Source organism: Amblyomma maculatum, chromosome 7, assembly GCF_055883805.1.
Source record: "Amblyomma maculatum isolate TAMU_Amacu chromosome 7, ASM5588380v1, whole genome shotgun sequence".
In the NCBI taxonomy this organism is placed as follows: Eukaryota; Metazoa; Arthropoda; class Arachnida; order Ixodida; family Ixodidae; genus Amblyomma; species Amblyomma maculatum.
Window position 1 is genome coordinate 89,932,056 of NC_139350.1, and position 9,050 is coordinate 89,941,105.

A 9,050-nucleotide genomic window follows, 5' to 3' on the forward strand; every position below is an offset into this window, starting at 1 on the left:
CAAGGGGCGGTTTTCAGGAACAGGCCGGTAGCGGCGAGGGCTCGGAAAGTCATCACGTCGGGGCGGAGGGCGACGTAATGCACCAGCGTAGTTCATCTGTTGCCTCTTGGGCTGGAACAGTCGCAGCCGTCGCTTCAAAAACGCCCAGCGCCTGCTAGACTTCTTCACGGACGACGTCCGCGAGCGTCGCCACCTGGGGTTGTTGCGATGGCTGCATTCGGCGGAGCTCTTCTCGCACGATCTCCCGGATGAGGTCACGAAGGTTTTCTCCACTTGCAGATGCGCTGGGGTGACGAGATCGACGACACAATTGAAGGGTCGATGATTGCACTAAAGAAACTGTTTATTTGGGCTGACTTGCGCCCGCAAAAGAACTAAGCAACTCGGCGGCGGCGATAGAAACAAACGTGCTCGTCGATCGTCGAACAAAGAATACCCGTCACACTCGGCAACGCTCAATTTAAAGGCTGCACAGAACAATCTAGATAACGTCGCAAGCAGCTACCAGCACGGGCTGGAACATTGTGGAAAGACACCCGAGTGGCCGGAACCTTCGAGACAGATCTCGGTGCATCTTGTGCTACAACAAAACTGATAAAGGTGTGACTCGCGGCATCGAGCATTAACAAACAAAGATTATGGAACTGATACGCGGTCCAGAATCAGAGTGATAAGCCTGTGTGCCGGCGGCTGTTAAAAAACAACAAATACTGTTTTGAAGGTTTCGCGGCAATATTACTTTGCCGCCAGCGCATAGCTGAGCTGTCACAATAGAACCAATATGCACGTAAGTTGGGTACTCAATAAAATACGCGGAAGCGCTGCGTGAGACTATAACGCGACAAAAAAAAAAAAAAAAAAAAAAAAACGGGAATAATCGCGTTAGCAGCGGCCAGCGCGAAAGCGGTCTGCGAGCTGAGCTACAGCTGAGGTTCTTTGTGACACTCCGGTGGTTGACCGCTCACGTCTTTGCGATCTCGCCGCAGGTTCCGCGCTTCGTGTGCGCGATAAGATTTCTTAACACTTTCATGTCCACAATCACGAACTTGGTGCCGGCATCTTGATCATTCCGCAGAGGTAAAACTCGCGTTGACTCGCGGACTTTCCCGACAGAACGGACTTCCGCCGGAGAGTTGTACGCGGTAGTACGGCTATGTACGGCAGTACGCGCAGTACGCGGCCGACGCGGCTCTTCGACTTGGCTTGCACTGGCTGCACTATGAAAAGTGCTGCAGCGGTGCAGGCGGTCACGTGAGCGTGCAGCAGTTACACTGGTGTGCAAAGCAACATTAGTGCCCCGCGAAGCGTGCACTGACAATAGACAACAGATAGGTACCGTTTTTTTTTTTTTTTTTTTTTCATTTCTCAATGCACCGGGTGTCGCAGCTCTAAACACGACCTCCTGCAAAACTTTACGATGTTTCAGCAGTTTCAGTTGATGTGTTACTTGTATGTTTGAATTGGTGTAAAAAAGAAATCTTGCGAGTTCTGACGACCCATTCGTTTATTGATGACAGAGGTAATTATGTATGTACGTTCCTATAAATTTCTTCGAATTATCTGACTGCCATGAATAATATTATAGAAGTGCGCATTTACGCTGAGCTTGGATACTGGCTTGATATCTATTCGTACTATGATCGGAGGACCGGGAGCTACATATAGGACTTCACCGCAAGGCGTTGAAGAAGGCAGAAGACGGCAGGATTGTTAGGAGAAGAGCAAACTGAAGATTTGTTTTACATATTTACAGAACATAAACGTGCAAGCACGTGAAAGGGAGCGAGGTAGCTCTTAATCAACTGAGAGCACAGGCGAGTCACCCTGAATCAGCCCTCGTAGGCTCCTGGAATCACCTTTCAGTCCCACTGTGGAACCCGCAGTTTCCCAAACGTCCAATAGGCGCTGAGCCGCTTCTTTTGGCTCCGCCCATGGCTTAATTCTTTGGCTCCGCCCAACTGTTCCACCAGCACCTCGCGCACAAACGCACACACATACACACACCTCCTCGCACTTGTACAGGGAATACGGTATACCACTGCGTTCCAGGCCGCTCCACCCAGCTCCACGGTTTCGCCCTTAGAGATCTCTTTCTTTGGGCGCAGGCGCGTAATGTATCAGGCATTCTTTGTTCTTTTGCCCAAGAGAAGGCATTCGACATCATTAGTCATGCCTACTTCAACAGAGTGTTAGAGGAGGCTGGCCTCCACTCTGATTTTCAGAGGATGGTGAGAGTCTTGTACTGATCAAGGCCTACCTCTGCGGTAACAGTCAAAGGTATGGTTTCGCAGGCTTTCGATATAGGCCGTGGAGTTCGACAGGGATGTCCCCTATCACCTGCTCTCTATGTGCTGGCAATCGAACCTCTCCTGCAAAGACTAGCAAAAAACTCCCAGATAGGCAGGTTCCCGTTACCGCCAGGCTCTCCACCTGTCCCCATGTTTGCCTATGCAGACGACCTGACTATCGTCGTTCCGAATGAAGCATATTTGTGCTCTGTCCTGAACGTCATAGAAGGGTACTGCAGGGCTAGTGGGGCTAGGCTGAATAAATCCAAGAGTGCCGCCCTGTATATCCGGCAAGCACCCTCCAGTCCAAACCCCTCTCATGGCCTTCCTGTGAGGGATGAAGTTCGCATACTAGGATTTCACTTCCGTTCCGACGGGTTATCAGAGACCAACTGTCCTCTTGCTAAAGAGAAGCTTGAGAAGAGAGTTAGAGAATATGGGACGTTGGCGTGCCCTCTCACGGCGCAGGCTACTGTCGTTCGGTCAATTCTGTTCTTGTTCCTGACGTATGTTGCCTGCATAACACCTCTGCGGGCACGTACAAAGCTGCAGCTTGAGAGAATCCTCTTCCGTTTCCTGTGGAACGGAATGATAGATTAAATCAGGAGGCCTGTGGTGAAACAGCCTCGGGACAAGGGAGGCCTTGGCCTCCCCGACCTGGGCATAGTAACCGCAGTGCTACACGTCAGATGGGCCCAGACAGCCCTGAATTCAGACATGTCCCTGACTCGAAGCTTGACCTCGTTCTTCCTGAGCACCCGCCTTCGTCTTTTTTCGCAAAGCACGTTTTCCCACTGTGTTCCCCGTTCTGGCTCTCCTTCGTCCTTTTACGCCCAAGCAGCTAACTGCTTGGAGCGACTCAGAGGCCTCCAGGCCGACATAGATATTCTGGCAGTGCTGTTAAAGGATCTAGCCAATCTTTTGACGCCGAAGCTCCCCCCTAGGTATATTCAAACACATCTGTCTTATATGCGTCCAAGCTGGAATCTGATACTAGCAAACTTTTTGGATGCAAGCAGAGCAACGTTCATGTATCGCTTTGCACACGGACGGCTCCCCATCCGCAGCAAGGCATACACACGAGCGAGCTTGCATCCAGTTTGCCCCTTCTGTGGTGGTTGTGAAAACATGGTGCACATCTTTACACAATGTCTTCTCCCAGCAGCCCTCCTTCGACGAGTGGCTACCTTGTTCAGGGTTCCAGGAGTGCCGTATCAAACCGTCAGGTACCTCAACCCGTTACCCAGGCATGCTGTGAAACAGTTTGTGCTCTTGCTCGTTGAGTGCGTGTACCAAGTCTGGTCTGCCAGGTGCGCCGCTGCATTCGCACGCGGTGTTCCGGGCCTTCATGAGGTGCTCGCACGAGTCCGCAGGGAGGTCTGGTTTCACCTAAGCCGTGAGCAGCGTCACCTCAGCGAGAAAGAGTTCATAGACATGTGGAGCAGGCCACTGATTATTTGCGAGGTTTCTGGGTGTACCATAAATGTTAATATGAAGCACTTTAGGGTTACAGTTGTCCTTCAGGACATCCGAGGTCCAAAGAAGGTCCGGTCTCCCTGTGTTCGGCCTACTGTCACAGCGGGTTCGGTGACTGTTGTGTGCGTGTCACCACACGGCTGCCCCCTTGCCAGGGTACGGCCGTCATCCCGAAACAATATCCTCCTCCCCCCGGACATCCGGGAGGACGGGGAGGTACCGGGGATGATGTATGAATGATGACGGGAAGATAGGTTATGTGAGACCTTGAGGTGCGGCGCCTTCTGGAGCCAAACCTCCTCCCATCTGACAACGGTACCACTGCACAACAGCCAGACTGTCCCCGTTGTTCTCTCTGAAGCGGCGATGTCCCATATCCCCCCATCTGGTTTCAGTCATCTTCAACGGCGCCGGTCAGGCGATGGTGCACACATCCTCAGCAGCACAATCCTGGTATTAATGGCCATCGAGCGGCACGTGCAGCAGCATCTTTGAGTCAACAGTAGCTGGGTCACAACACGACGGCGTGGCTCCTGGTTCGCCCCGGCTCGTGGTCCATTGTTCAGAGGAGGGGTGCCGAAGATCAAGAGACGCCCGTTCCGGTTGCCGACAAAAGCGCTTGACTTCAATTAGCCTGTCGGGAAGATAAGGATCCGTGCTCCCAATTGTACTGACGTCCCCCGTCAACACGCCTTGGCCCGCTGTCGCAAGGAAAAACCACATCCGGCCTTCCAGCGGTGCTCTCCGAATACGCAGACCCTCCGGGACGATTTAAGGCCCCGGGCATAACAGCTGCCCATTTGTTGTTCCGTAGTACCCGCGGCGTTTGTACTGAGGATGAGATAAGAAGGCGTTCCAACTCCAAACTGCTGCGAGAGGTCGCGACACTAAATGCAGAATATAAGAGACGGGGAATTTTTTATTATTTTTTTTATATCTTGGGTGCTGAAGTAACACTATTCTCAGGTAGTAGATTTGAAATTTCACTCCCTTTCATTTCAGAGCTACGCAAGCGGTACATCTAATGAAAACTGCGACGAAGCCGCGTTTCCACAGTTGTTGCGGCTTTAAAAGCCGCATTGTTCCCCACAGCCGATATCAGCGTGATATTATTTAAAATCATATTACTTAATTCATAAATGGCGATTTAAGAGCAGTCTCAAAATTTATGGCGAGTGCTCATGTTTCTGTGTTTTTTCTGTTTAGCTGTTAGCAGACACTCAAATAAACAAGAACTAATTTATTGAGGTCGCATTAGGAAATTAGGTGGATGTCAGTCCGCAAGAAGAACGCGCCTGTGCGAACTCAACTGTTGCGATGCGTCCGTTCTATCGCTCGGTCCAGCTTCGACTGACTCTCTAGGTATTCACATTTCACACCTTCACATCGTTCTTCCCACGGTTGAATCCTGGTTACGGCACGTACACCAGTCACACACACGTCAGAGACGGCTCGCCCTCTCTCCTCACGTGATCTTCTCTCCGGTTTCGTGCGCTGCGGCGACGGCCGTGAGAAAGTTCGTTGTAGCCTTGGCTGGGCGCGGTGTCGAATAGCGGCGTCAGCGTTCGATGGTCAAGGTAAACAATGCCTAGACGGGCTCTTTGGTCGGCGTAGTCGGCGTAGCGCTGACACGACCCTCCCGAATTTGCGCCTGTCCTCAGGTGCAAGCATTTCGGGGAGATGGCATAAGCTCATTAGCGACGAGGTCGCGCTCCTTGTACCTCCGCAGTTGTTCAACGTTCACTGTTTTCTGTCGATTTTACCAGGTGCGTGGTGTAGCCTTTCTATGACTACAAGGTTTGGCTCGATCACTTCTGTAATTTCAAAGGGTCCTTCGTAGCGCGCGTCAAGTGTGTTCCGTGCGCCGGCTTCGAGCACGACGAGATCTCCGGGATCAAATTCTGGGGCCCGTCGCCTTGAGTTATATCGGGCGGTTGATTCTCGTTGACTCTCGAGAAGGCAGTCCCTCGTTTCCGCGCGTCCCTTTGCTAGATCGTGGAGTCGCTCCGCTTCTTCGATCTCTTTCTCAACTGAAGCGATGCTGAGCTCTCCGGGAATTTTTGGGTCGTAGCCATGCATTAGCCAGAAGGGGCTGTAGTTTCTGTGACGGTGTTTGGTAGCGTTAATAGCGAATGTTGCTTTGGGAAGTTGCTTCTTCCATGCACTGTTCTCGATGGTCTTCGCGTTAAGCTTGCGATAGTCGTGCACCATCCTCCGTGGGGTAGTTGGATGCATCGGCTGGTCCACGACGATTGTTGGAGCTCCGTATTCGCTCTCGCTTGGCCGGATTATACCCTTGGCGAGGTAGTCATCCACTTGTTCTCTGATGAATTGCCGGTCGGCTGGAGAGCACCTGTATGGTCTCGATGTCACTGGCACGCTGTCCCGTAGTTCGATGCTGTGTTCGGCGTGGGGACACATGGCAAGAGTGTTCGTTTTCGACGTGAAGGCCTCATGATGCTTGTGTAGGATAGATCTAAGCGCATCCTTTTCGCCAGCATTAGCGTGCTTGGTCATTTTTGATACCGCGTCTTCTACCAGAGTTTTGAAATCTTCGTCGGGAACGCAATCCTTCGCACTGAATCGCACAAAGCCATTATCGTAGGAAGCAGGCTGAGCGGCTTGCTGACAGAATGAAGCTATCAGAGCCTCTCCCGTTCGTAGCGTGGATTTCGGACGCTGGGCTGACCAGCTCGATGACGCGTCGGCAGTTTCGGTAACTTGCACAAGAGTCACATCATTAGTTGGATGGAAGGTCACATCCACGTTGGCGGTGCGGCGCCAGTCGGATCCGAGAATAAGGTCTATAGATTCCGGCAACGGCGCGACGACTACGTCTCGGAGAAGCACTTTCGTTGTTCCCACGTCAACACTGAGCGTTGCCGCGCGTGATGGATTAATAGTTTGGTTTAAGACCTGGATCGACTCCGTAGCGTGCCGGGTGTGCGTATCAATGTCCGCGCAAAGGGCCTCTTCACTCAGAATTGACACATTGGCTCCACTGTCAATACAAATCTTGAGCGGCCTGTTGTTTACGCGTCCCGTAACGATTGGCAATGTGCCGCCGGTGGAGTGCAAGAAACAGTTTGCTTGCCTGTTGGGTGGTGTGCCGCTGTTGGCGCTGTTGAACCTGGCAGATCGTCGCTGCTCCGCCCGGATGGTAGCTGCGGTTTTGGGTTTGCTGCATTCTCGGGATAGGTGGCCGGTGTCACCGCAGTTATAGCATGACCTTACGGTAGGCTGTCTCGACTGCGTAGATCTTCGGGTTTCGTGCGGCCTGTCGTCATCTGGAGGAGCGCTGGACACTCCGCTGGGTCGCCTGAATTGACTGCGTTGATTCGTTAGGCGGGGTCGTGCGTCCTTGTCGTTGGAAGCGGGCGAAGTTGTCGTGCGGCGTCGCGAGTCAAGTTGGGCTGCACGGTCGATCAACTCTGTCACTGTTGTGCAACACTGCGCTGCAAGCGGATTCGCCCAGGTGTCGTCTTCTATTCCACTCAATATTAGGGAGATCCTTTCCTCGGTGGCGAGTGGGTACGGCGCCTTGTCGAGGACAGAGTTCTTCGAATACATGTATTCCACGATGGATTCGGACGGTTCAAGGCGTCGTTTCCCTTGGAGGTCAAGGAACTCTTGCATTGAGAGATTTCGTTTGAAGCGGGTGGTGAGGGCTTCTTTCCATTCGGGCCACGTGTTGCACATTGTCCCGTACGAGCTGTGCCAGTCTCTCGCAGCTCCCGTTAGACGTGTTGCCGCGCTAGCCAGCGTTAGTGACTCCGTCCAGTGCGCTAGAGCAGCGATGCGCTCCACTTGGGAAATCCAGCCGCTTACACTTTGGTGTGGCGATCCGTCATACAAAGGGATGGCGGATGATGTGTCGCTCGTTGAATGGATCTGCACTGGTGCCGTGGGTGCGGGAGTCCTCGTCAACGCGTTGGCCAGCTGTGCTTGCGTGGTGGCGATCATGGCTAAAATCGCAGCCATATTCGGTCCTCCGTCACCAATAGCGTAAGTTGGCGTTATCGGTATCTCCGTAGTTGCAGCTCTCGTGTCGTCAGCTGGAACTTGAGCGGGTGGTGGGCTTGGTGCAGAACTCGTAACGTTTTGCGCTGTCGTTGGGGCGTCTGCACTGACGTTACCGCCCCCGTGCACTGCGGTAGCCGTGGTCGCCTGGGCAAGCTGCATTCGGACAGTCTCCACCTCGGCGCGTAGCTCCTTGATTGTAGACAGCGCCTCCAGGTACGCCTGCCTGTCGTAGTCGTTGGCAGCCTGGTTTAGCGTTGGCGTGTCCATATCTTCGGAGACTCGTCGACCAATGTTGTCTTCGAGGATTCGTGAGACTAGATCGTCCTTGCTTCCGGAGCACGGCAGTTGTCTTGCTTTCAATTCGTCCGCAAGCTGCTTCTTCGTAGCAGTGCCCAAGCGGTTGCGGTCGACCGAGGACAGCAGAAAGTTGATGGTCGTTGAGTCGGAGTGAGTCGAGAATGTTCGCCGTTGAGCCGCTGCGTCTTCAGTGGTTGCGTCTGACTGACATCCTGTCGACTGCGCCATGTTAGCAGACACTCAAATAAACAAGCAGAACTAATTTATTGAGGTCGCATTAGGAAATTAGGTGGATGTCAGTCCGCAAGAAGAACGCGCCTGTGCGAACTCAACTGTTGCGATGCGTCCGTTCTATCGCTCGGTCCAGCTTCGACTGACTCTCTCGGTATTCACATTTCACACCTTCACATCGTTCTTCCCACGGTTGAATCCTGGTTACGGCACGTACACCAGTCACACACACGTCAGAGACGGCTCGCCCTCTCTCCTCACGTGATCTTCTCTCCGGTTTCGTGCGCTGCGGCGACGGCCGTGAGAAAGTTCGTTGTAGCCTTGGCTGGGCGCGGTGTCGAATAGCGGCGTCAGCGTTCGATGGTCAAGGTAAACAATGCCTAGACGGGCTCTTTGGTCGGCGTAGTCGGCGTAGCGCTGACAGCTGCTTGCCAAGATTAATATAACTAAGTGTGCATTTACACTACACTGTAATACTCGCTTCTTACATTCGTACCCATTGTTACGTTTCTCCACCGACAAGTGGGACAGCTGACGCTGCTACCGCATAGCAACAGGCAGAACCGCGAGCGGATCGGCCATTTCGACGCCGTTCATCGGCCGCGCAACGCTTCCTCCCGCCGACAAGTCTCAGCGTGTTCCTGCCACGCGCCAAATGTGTGTGCGTGCGTATGTGTGCAGAAGCTGGCCAAGCCTGGAGATCGAGGGAAAGTGCGTCGCCCTCTCCTGTCTGCA

The 9,050-nt window shown here is 53.1% G+C and overlaps 1 pseudogene; it reads right to left on the minus strand.

Annotated features, from left to right (window-relative positions):
- Nucleotides 1–5,011: 5,011 nt before the first annotated feature.
- Nucleotides 5,012–8,720, minus strand: LOC146183925 (uncharacterized; annotated as a pseudogene).
- Between the last annotated feature and the right edge of the window lie 330 nt (nucleotides 8,721–9,050).